This window comes from Phallusia mammillata, chromosome 4 (genome assembly GCF_965637545.1).
Source record: "Phallusia mammillata chromosome 4, kaPhaMamm4.hap1.1, whole genome shotgun sequence".
NCBI classification, from domain to species: Eukaryota; Metazoa; Chordata; class Ascidiacea; order Phlebobranchia; family Ascidiidae; genus Phallusia; species Phallusia mammillata.
In genome coordinates, this window is record NC_137255.1 from 29,870,140 (window position 1) to 29,881,313 (window position 11,174).

General features: G+C 37.6%; 1 long non-coding RNA gene across 7 annotated transcripts; it reads left to right on the forward strand.

The window, feature by feature from the left end:
- Positions 1-2,753: 2,753 nt before the first annotated feature.
- Positions 2,754-11,008, forward strand: LOC145224264 (uncharacterized). Of its 7 annotated transcripts, none has more exons than XR_013859596.1 (7): positions 2,754-2,989; positions 3,714-3,804; positions 4,250-4,418; positions 7,772-7,881; positions 8,465-8,541; positions 10,213-10,362; positions 10,636-11,008. It is a non-coding gene; the product is annotated as an uncharacterized LOC145224264 (long non-coding RNA). The 7 variants fall into 4 exon arrangements; XR_013859597.1 differs by having other exon boundaries at positions 2,754-2,817; XR_013859598.1 differs by lacking the exon at positions 7,772-7,881.
- The last annotated feature ends 166 nt before the right edge of the window (positions 11,009-11,174 follow it).

An 11,174-nucleotide genomic window follows, 5' to 3' on the forward strand; every position in this document is an offset into this window, starting at 1 on the left:
CTGACCACTTATTTGTGATTGTAACGTTATGAAACTAAGTAAAAAATTCGACAAATTTAAATCTGGAAATAAATGTTTCTATGCTGTGATATGATAATGTCAGATGATTTTCGATGTTTTTGTTGCGTATATGACGCATAGGAACCTTCATAGATGTATTTAAACGTAAACATTGGTGATAAAACATAAGTTGTTATTCTAGTGCGTGACAACCTTATGATTTGTGTTCTGCAAAATCCAGTGTCGTTTAACGTTGTAACCGATTGTGTTTCTATTTCAACTTTTGCTGTCGTTCGCCGTTGTTGAGTGACGTCACTAGGGAATGTCGCTCTGATTTCCACGTAACAATACGTTTTCGTTGTTTCGTTTCGTTTTATTGCAAAAGTTAAATTTTGTGTTGAGGTAAAACTTTACACCCAACTTACTTGTCTGAGACCAAAAACCATGAGACGCGTTGCTAACTTTTCAATCGAAACCAAACTATGTTACACGTTAACAAAGTTTCAGCTTCCTTAGACGACGTTTTTTGACATAAAAAGTTTAAATTTGTCACATATCTCGCACACCATCTAGTGGCGTCTCTACCCAGTTTCTTAAATTCTTTTCAACAAATTAGGTCGCCGATATATAATGTATATACTCATGTTTTTTATGCTTTGCGCAGCCTTTCTGCATTGTATATCTGTGCATATTGTGTAGAAATGTTTCCTCCATTCTGTAACTATTTTCTTATTTTATCAAATGTTTCCTGCGTCCCTGCTGACTTATCTAGCAATGGACACCGCCCTACCTAGTAATCTATACCGTTTTAACTCCGGCTTGTAGTGTTTATCCGTACAACCTGATTTAAATGTAAACATTAAGTTATTACCGCTGTGTATATATAGGACATTTTTATGTGACTATTTGGCGTAACATTGTTGTGTTCCTGGCTTTCTGTTTTCTTATTTTGCAACTATTTTTATCAATGGAGACGACATTTTTATCGGCCGGTCGTCACATGTTGAGGCGGGGAGGGGCCTCTACAAATAAAAACTTTATTCTGTGCATATTTCATACGTTGGTCGCATCTATATAACAAGCTCAGATTAAATCAATATTTTCTTGGTGACATTTTGACAAACCATTCATCAGGGACGTGGGCACGACGTGATAAACAGAAATACCTGGCTGTGCAATACTGATATGCCAAACCAACAGTTGGGTGTATGGCGGCTTCAACAACAGTCGGTTCAGGGGCGCGAGAAACGAAGTTTTGTGTTCATAGTGTTGCGCTGCTCGACAACCCCACAAGACGGGACTGCAGCTGGTTCGCTGCCACATGCAGGTCCCGTGCAAATATTAAATTTCAAAAGTGAAATGAGACTTTTTTTAAAGTTGGTATTCTGGTCAGTGTTATAGCGTGTGTCATTACAACAACATTTTAATACAATTTTAGATACTTCTTTGTTGCGCCGCTCGACGATATTTCCAGTCTCAAGAGAAACTCGCTTATAGTTTCATTTCTTAGAGACTCGTTCAGAAATTTCATTACCTAAGCAAAACCAAACCACCACAGCCTTGTATGTTGCCGAAGAAACTGCCCACAGAAAAACAAGTTTTTTAGAGTCGTGAAACATTCACTTGGGCGCTGAAAACGATGAACGTAAAAACTAATTTTCTAATTTCGATTAGCTATCGGTCGCTTTTGCACTTGTTGGTCGCTTTTTCACCTCTAAACTACAGTTTTGTCAAAGTGCCATCACTGTGTTTGTGTCAGTTATGTTTGATACCATAAGGACGGGTTGTGGAGTGCACCCTATAGAAGATTGATACGTCAAGACGTCGGCTGAGTTGCATGTTGCCGGTTTAGAAAACAACTAAAGTGTATTGAACGATAATTTTGTTTTTATTTAAGCTTTCTAGGGATGCAGTAGGTTATTTCTCTCAACTGCGAATAAAAATCGTAGTGAGAAATGATGCATTCAGTTAATAATTGGAGTCAGCATACGGTTGTGTTAATCTTGCATTCGCTGCAACATTAAATTGGCTTTTAAATCTAGCGCTTAGTCGGCTGGTATGTGAGACTTGATAAAACATCGAATTACCTTAGCGGCGAAACATTTTATTTTTTTTAGTTTTTCAACCAATTAGAGTCAAGCACCAACATACATGGTTTTAAATGCTTTGTACTTCCAACTGATTTTTTAGTCGAAAATAGTCAATATCAAAATTCTCGATCCAAATTTCAAAGACAAAAAGCCGTCACGCCTTCATGAGATCCGTTTTCTTCGCATCAGTGAACAGCGCTACGCATGATTAGTCTCAGCTTAATTTTCAAATATTGTTTTGAAGTTATTGATTATTGTTTATGGTTCATGTTTTAAGCAGCATCTTGGAATTCTTTCTGTAACTGCAAGTAATTTTGTGTTGTAATGTTGCAAATATATTCTAATGTTGCAAATATATTCTGAGTGTTTGTTTGGAGGTAGCCATATTTTGAAATGCAAACAAATATCAATACTAATGCAATATTAACTTTTGTCTGTTTTGAGAAAAGTGTTATTACTGTTTAACGAATTTGAAAACAAAATTTGTTACCAAAAGGGAAAATGCATAGGGCACCGTTCCCATGGGCGACACAAGATTCAACGTGTTAAGCCTGGAGCAAACGTGTTTTCAAATCTCAACCGAGATGGAGAAAAAAGCGCTGCTCTGCAACCAGTCGTGACGCGAGAAACAAATGGCGTTGTGCAGTTTGGCTGCAAGTTCTTGATGTCGAGTGCAGAAGCGCAAACTTGTTCGGGTGAAGGTATCGTGTAGAAGACAAGATGCGTAGTAAGTTGTATTAACTCTGTACTTACATGTGCTGTGGGCAAAATGCCCCAAATCAACCTAGTTTGCGGCATATATGCGGCAGTAGCTACTGTTGTTTTACATTGATGCAAAGGCCGCCAAGAAATTATCAGCAAAGGCTAAGCATTGTTCGCTTAACCACAGCATATACGAGGTACATAAAACTTCTAATTAATGTTTGTGTTAGTGAAACCGGACTTCATTTATTTTACATTACCAAGTTTGAAATGTATTAATTGTTAGTGTTGGTGACATTTACGGGCAGGGGTATTAAAGCTGAACCAATTTTAACCTACAACGACTGTTAGTATTTGCTTGGTATTGTCAGTTGATGCAGTAGTTGCTTGGTTATGTTGATGAACTGTCCCTGAACCAGTATTTTTTTGATTTTTTTATAACACTTTAAGTTGAGCGTTTTGTTTAACTGCGTTATTGAAGTTGCTATGATTCGTTTTACGTAATTATCAACACTACTTTTTTGCACACGTTGACTGAAAAACAGTGACAACTAAGGGTACAAAATTGTATTAAAATCCAGCTTGCTGGCACAAACACGTTGATAAAACGCTCCGCACAGTTTAGAGGTCTAACAGTTCGTGAGTGTCCTATTGATCATAACTTTAAAGACTCCGCTTTCCAAACAAGATTTGATTGAACACTCCTAACCTTTTACCAAAATGTTTTTTCAAGCTTCATATAAGTTTACATAAAGTTCCACGCCCGGATGTTAATTTGCATTCACTAAACTAAACGCGATTTTAATTTCTTAAATAATAAGTGTTTCCCTAAACTTTAATATTCAATTGTTTGGTTATTGGATTAGGTTCTTGAATATTTTGTATGCAGTGCATTAAGATTTTTGGCCCTTTATTTCACAGAACATCAGTTATATACGACGACTAGGATTGTTCCGACCACGTACCTTCCGTTGTTTAGTTCTGTGATGTTCAACACTTTGGAACAACAATGGTGAGATTTTTATTTATGCTCGTAAGATTGATAAGAAAGGTAAAAACGGTTGTTTGCCAGCATCTACTCCAGGATAGTCTAACTTTTTGAGTGCTTTGGCAACATCTTGTTCGTATTGGTTATAAATGTTAAGCGAGGACAAAGCGTCATAAAAGCCGTTGCATTCCGACTCAACTGTCTGACTGCAATCTCTGCGCTCCCTGATGTAGTGATTTGGATGTAACGTGTGTGGTTTGTAATATTTGATATACAACGGTCTTTGATCTTTGCTGCCAATTGACAAATCTGGTTCTAAACCTCAGATGTTGAAGCTTGTACAGAAAGCACTTGTTAAGCTCACAGCGCAAAAATACGTTGTGAAATAATCTTAAGCTTTTCTTTTGCCTTGGAGCGCGTTTACTAAACTTGTCGCAAGAAACGTCAGTTAAACGATGGTTTTGTGCAGGCCAAAACTTGACGATATCTTGAAGACCTCGAGATATTTGCTCGGTGGGACTTCTGGAGCATACAACTTCGATATAAGATACGACTAGAAGCGAAGCACACAAATGCAGACACACTGTGTCGAAGATTGGCCGAAAGCCAAAGGTTCCTGTACTGTTGATTCCAAAAAGGTAAAATTTGTTTGATTGACAGGTCTGGGTTAGCAGGCGACACAAATACGATACAAACCTCTTTACTTACACTTAGAACCTTTAATGCTTATGCGATGTCGTACATAGCCAAATCTTATAACTCATGCTTTGTAAACCGTAACGTCAAACCGAATTCTTCGCATATAACCAATATGCTGACAAATTTGCACCTTACTTTGTTTACTGTGGTAAAAGGTACAGTCAGGTCTGAAAACCAACTCAGGGTTGCTCGTTTAGATCGCAATTGTGGCACTGGCTTTATAATCACAAAAATCGCATAAAATTCGCTCTGTTTGAAAACCCGGCAGTACACGACTTAAAGTCGAGACGAAAAAAAGAGAGGTCGGTGGCAGATGCACGAATAGCTCCATGATGAATTCTTTCTGGGCAAAACAAAAATTTATAAAAAAAATTGATTAGACTGTTTACAACACGTTGTCCTGCGTGACACCGATCCACAAGTTTCCCAAACGCGAATTTTTTAAAACGACCATTATTACCAATGTACATGATCAACGAGTTTTATAGTTTGTTGGTTGTTGCATTGTAAAGTATTTTAAAGCACTTTATCTTGAATACACCCGTTTTGGGCGTATTTAAATTTAAACGTTTAACCTTTCAAGGTAAAAAGATCACGAGTGAAGCATTTACTGATTTACAAATGAGCGGTTAATACAGAGCGGGCGGTCTTTGCTTTGCTTCACTCATGGGCATAAATGTTGCTAAGCAGTCTTTAACGCGATTAGAAATCTGCTGTTTTAGCGCAGTAATGTTATATTATTTATCAATCTAGCATGCGCATTTTTACCATAGATAAGTTTTGAAAATCTGTAACTGTGCTTTAATCGCTAAATTAAAGGTTTGGCTTGTGACTGTACGGCACGTCTTGATGAGGTTGGGTGACAGCAGTCAGTAAGTAAAATGAAAGCGCTGTTTCTAGTATAAACAGCAGAAGTTTGCTGATTAAAAATAACGCTGTATTAATTTAGCATCAGATTTACTCGTTAGCTGTGTTTCGATGCAATGGACGAAGATTGTATCACAAAATATAGCGACTCATTTAACAGTTGTTTCACCAAGTTGTTATCACAATTGATCAGTGCAGTTGCACATTGGGCTGCTGCAGAAACGAAGCTATCAAATTTTGTGTTTCATTACGTTGCGCTCTTAAAATAATTTTTAGGAAAAGGTTTTGTTACTTTATCAATTTTTCGGTTGTGTAAATATGTTTTTTTGGTGGTAAAGTTAGACTCGAACCAGGCCTGTTTTTTTAGATATAATGCTGAACACGACATTAAAGCCTGGCCCGACTTACAACTCTGGTTTACCAACATTGGAAAAATGGAAATTGCAACCAAAATGTTGATCGCTTAATCGACCTAAACTTCAGTTGCTGTAACAAATAATATTTGGGACCGGAATTGATAAAATAATGTTGCTGGTACAAGTTGACGAAAATATTTGTCCAGGAAAGGCTACAACATCTTTCATTTAAAAGCAAATTTAGAATCGTAAAGTTTTGTGAATTTAGTGGTTTTTTATATTCTACTTATTGTAACCCGCTCTTAAAACCCCGCTCTGGATTTTATCGGTGGCTTTATTACGATTGAGTTTTGCTTCGTTCGAGGATTAATCTGCGGCCGTGGATAATGGCACCAAGCACACCCTGGTTTAAACAACTGCTTTAAAATATTTAGGCTTTGTTTGATCGCAGCACATACCGCCTTGCCTAGGTTTAGTGTTCAGTGATTTTACGACGCTGTTTTATTGTGTTTGTCTCGATCGAGGATCGCTACCTAATATGGCGACGCGAATGGCAAACTGCGTTTTACAGTTCAATGAGCTTTGTCTTACTTGATTTCATAGTACCCATTCCAAGCCTGCTGTATTTAAGGGTCCCTTTTCTGAAGTATTTCTGTAACTTTAACCACTTAAGGCAAAGAGGTCACAAGTGAGGCATTTACTAATTTAAAACACTGTGTCTTTTTTGCTCACAGACATTTCTGTTGGGTAACCCTAATTAATGCAAATTTGTTAGCCCCAATTAATGCAAGTAATTCAATACCTATTGATAGGTTATTATAATATACAATCGTGTTTTTAGCGCGGGGTTAAAGGCTTGGCTTGCGACTGTACGGCGCGATTCGGTGAGATTGGCCGAGAGTAAAATGAGCTTCTTGTATAAACAGCAGAATTTTGCTGGATAAATGAACGCTGCATTTGTTTAGTTAAAGCATTTCTCGTAAGTTATGTTTCGATGCATACAACAAAGATTGTCTAACAGCATATAGCGCACCTTAACAGTTGTTTCACCTATTTTCAAAGCCATTACCGTAATTCTTCGGGGCATTTGTTCATTGAGAGGAAGCTAAAAACAGTTTTACAACTGTGTAAATATGTTCTGCTGTGTGTGCCCCGTTTGTGGGGCATAGGGTAACTCAGAACTCCGTTGGCAAAACCAAGTCCTGTAAATTTGTTCCATTTTCAATCAACTTTTTAACTTTTTAAACAATTCCGATCTGGTCCTTAATGATAAAACATCGACTTCATATTTTTTCGCTCTTGCCGTAAGCGCATTGAATTCACTGTATTGTGCACTGCGTTTTTCGCCACCGCCCTTTTGTGTGTATGATTCGCCGCCCTTTTCGGTTTATAAATACTTGTGTTTGCAATTTATGTCATTACCCTGATGAAGGTGTTTCGTATGGGACATCGAAACGTTGCCACATAAAAATAAAAACTGCCGGAAGAGCTAAAATTTTGTTGTTAAAAGTACAAGCCTGAAACCCGGACAGAACCCGATACTTTTCAAATACATTTCTCGGTGTAAAGTTTAGACTCGAATAAAACCTGTTTTATTGGCATATAAACCCTAATTCGGCATAAAATCCCGCCAGCTTTACAAGTCTGCTTTACCAGCACTGTTACAAGTCAAAACTATAGAGGAAATATTGATTAATTATCTTAGCTTCAGTTGCTCTTTGCAACAAAAGGTTTTGATACAGGAATTCATAAAAAATGTTGCTGGTACAAGTTGTGACGGAAATATTTATTCAGGGAAGGGAGCGACATCGTTCATTCGAAGCAAATTTGTAAATGACCAAGTGGGAAAATTGCTGGCGTTTTTATTTCCATTTATTATAACACGCTCTTAAAACCCCGTTGGATTTTATCGGTGGCTTTATTACGATTGAGTGTTTGCTTCGTTCGAGAATCACATTACGACCGTGTATGGCGACGCCAAGCACCACGTCCTTGTTGATTCTCCTGTTTAAATCTTTTGCGTGCTTGTGTCGCTTCACCTTAACTTAAAAACACTTTGCTCTGTACAGACCCGACACACGGCGGTGGCATGACGATCTTTATAGTCACTATATGCTCTGGTGGGACACCTGATGGCAGATGCACTGCTTTGGAAAGGAAACGAATACAAACAGTTTTGGTATGGATTAGATTAAACTGAAACAAGTAAACTCTTCATTGCATCCAAATATTGTTGTATTCGTTTCCTTTCCAAAGCCTCCTAACTATGGCGTACGGCTCTTAAGGTGGTCGCAAGATGTTTTAGGGAAACAAGCACACTAGTTCAACACAATATCATCTGTACATGCTTGAGCGGTTCTACTTACATCACTGAAATGTCGAAACCGATGTATAACACAAACATGTATTGCAGATAGGAATTGTTTCGACCCAGTGGGATACATGGACATCGTAACATAGCAAATAGTTTAACCAAGCTTTAACATTGCCTTCGCATTAACAATTCTTTGTCATTTTTCTAATGCTATTATATTTTATTGTAACGAAGCCTGTTTGCTTATTTGAAAGCAACTGACCAAAAAAAGGAATGCCCAAAAACGTTTGATGGTAAAAATAAGCGCAATGTTAGTACATTATGGATAATTAACTACTTTTTCCTGCTTTGTTTTTCGGTTCTTAGCTATAAATAAACGCTGTGTTGTATTGTAGTCGGTATGAATGACACAACCGACACGTTTCCAACCACTTATATTTGTTGACAGGACATTACCTGGGCTTTTCTAAGGCGACAGCAAGACCTGATCTGCCCTTCAACTCCTCCATGCTCCAGTTTCACGATGTAGGTCAGAAAGAAAAGTAGTGAGTTTTTGAGTTGCTAAAACAGTAACCTCTTGTTATTTTGCATTTTTTTGATAATTTGACTTAAATACTTATCCAACACCACGAGTTTACGTCGTGTACGCAGGGTAAAAATGCCATTCAAAAATCCGCTAAGATATAGCAGGTTGTATATATATGTTGCAAAAAAACCTTTCTAGTTTTGTCAGATGTTTTAATAAAGCTAGTGACAATGACCTTGTAATTGCTCATTTAACTTAAACAATACCATTAGACATGTCTTTCTCCATGCTTGGGATGCTTTTTTTTCGGTTTGAATGACCGTCTATGGTAGACTTTGTAATCATTATGCCGTCACAGTATCATCCCGTGTAACAGCAACATTATGCGTAGAACCGAATGAAAACAGTTTTTATTGTCAAAACATCCTTGCTAGATGGCAGCTTTAAAAAACGAAGGGAACTTGGAAATTAGTGAATGTGGAGCTAAAGTTGGTTTGAATTCATTTAGAGATGGTTCCATCTTCTTGTTTCAAGTTAACGACCACTGCCTTTGTTGCAGTTTCGCCACTTGTCTCAACACGTCACCACGCTGGTTTAAACGACAATTAAAAATATTAAAAATAATTTAAATTCGGAAATCGGTGCGGCTAATACCGCCTTGCTTAAGTTTGGTGTTGTTTGCGTTTAAAGTTTCGTCGCAGAAAGAACGTACTCGGTAATTTTACGACGTTGTTTTATTGTGTTTGCCTCGATCCAGGGCCGCTACCTTGTATGGCGACGCTAATGTCAAACAACATTTACTTAATTGACCTTAGCCTCATTTCCTTTTTGCAACAAAAGTTTTTGCAACAGGACGTCATTAAAAATGTTGCTGGTACGAGTTGTGACGGAAATATTTGTCCAGGGAAGACAACGATATCTTTCATTTGAAAGCAAATTTAGAGTCATAAAATCTTGCAGCTTTATGAGTATTATGAATCACCACGTTACAAAATGTGACATTTTGTATTTTATTTGTTGTCACGCACTTGTAAAATCAGTCATTGTTTTATAGATGGCTTTATTACGATCTGTGAATGGGTTTTGCTCTGTAGTGTTTGTTTCATTCGACCGTAAATAACGGCACCAAGCAACATGTCCTCGACTTTTTCTCCTGCTTCAAACTTGCTTGCGTTTTTTACTTTAAGAAGAACAATGGTGTTAAACTTAGGCCTCGTTGTATGTATTTTATTCGGATTGAAATGAAATAAGAATACATTACAGCCAACTCTGAATTAGAAAAACTTAAGTTACATCGGAATATCTTGTTTTTTCATGTGACAGCCGTTTATCAATTAGACCAGTGGTTTTTAACCTTTTTTCCTTGCTGCACCCCTTGCAAATCACTAACCAATTTTTGCTCCCCCTTCTGTAATTGCTTAAATAGAATAGACCTAACCAACCTTAATGATTCAGCATCCCCGCACCCCCTAGGAACAGTTCTCGCACCCCTTGGGGGTGCGTGCACCCCAGGTTAAGAACCCCTGAATTAGACACTTTTGTAGTTACGATGCAAGTAAACTTTCATTATTAATGAGCTTTTCATCGGTTCGTGCAAGTTCAGCCATAATTTTTTTGCGTATTCTTATGTTTTACTGAGGTTCAACCCTAACCTATTTTTGTTTGTGCAGACCACTTGGTCTGCTTGAACCATCTGGATGACTTTGCAGCCAGTGGTCGCTCCTGTGAAAAACCTGGTGGCGAGTCAGTATGACATTGAGATGAGACACTGGTCGGGATCTGATCATTCGAATGCGGCTTGTTATTCAGCACGTATTGAGGTAACACGTGTATTTTTTGGTGAACAGAAATGTTAAAGTTTGTGTTTGAAGAACATTCACAAAACATTTATTTTCTAACAATTGGATGTAACTGGATGTGTGCAAAATAGATACGTAACGAACATAAAAATATAAAATATAAAACACAATTTCGCTTAGGTTTAACATTGCCTTTGCAAATGCATTTTTCTGAGTGACTTCTGGATTAGTGTGAATGACTTTCCACAACCGACATTTCAACGCACATTTCTGACCACTTATATCTGTTGACAGGGCATTACCTGCGCTTACCATGGTCAAAAGAAAGACCTGATCTGCCCTTCTACTTATCCATGGTTCAGTTTCTCTGTATTGGTCAAGAAGAAGATTGGTGAGCTTTTGTGTTGCTTATCATCAGATGAAATCCTTTAGTGTTCCTATTGTTTGTCCATAATTACCACTCACCACCATAATGGAGTGTTTTTCAATCTCTGCCTTGCGAACACCAAAAGGTTTGCCATTAAGCAGTCCCGAAGATAATATTATCTAAAACACAAAAAAATTATCCATGGCTTTCTTTACACACAGGACTCTCGAGACAGTCTAGTTTGCAATGTTAGGCGACATAACGGCATTTATAACTGTGCCATTTTTCTTGACATAAAATAGAAACAAAATAGTATAAAGTTTATGCTGATATGAACTTGCTTTATCGGAACATAGAAGTTTCGAACAGCTGTGCAATGTAAAATAAGGCAAACTGACATATTGACGTTTTTTGATCAAAAAGCACAAACACATTTGCCAGTTCCATGGTTAATGAACTGTCTTTG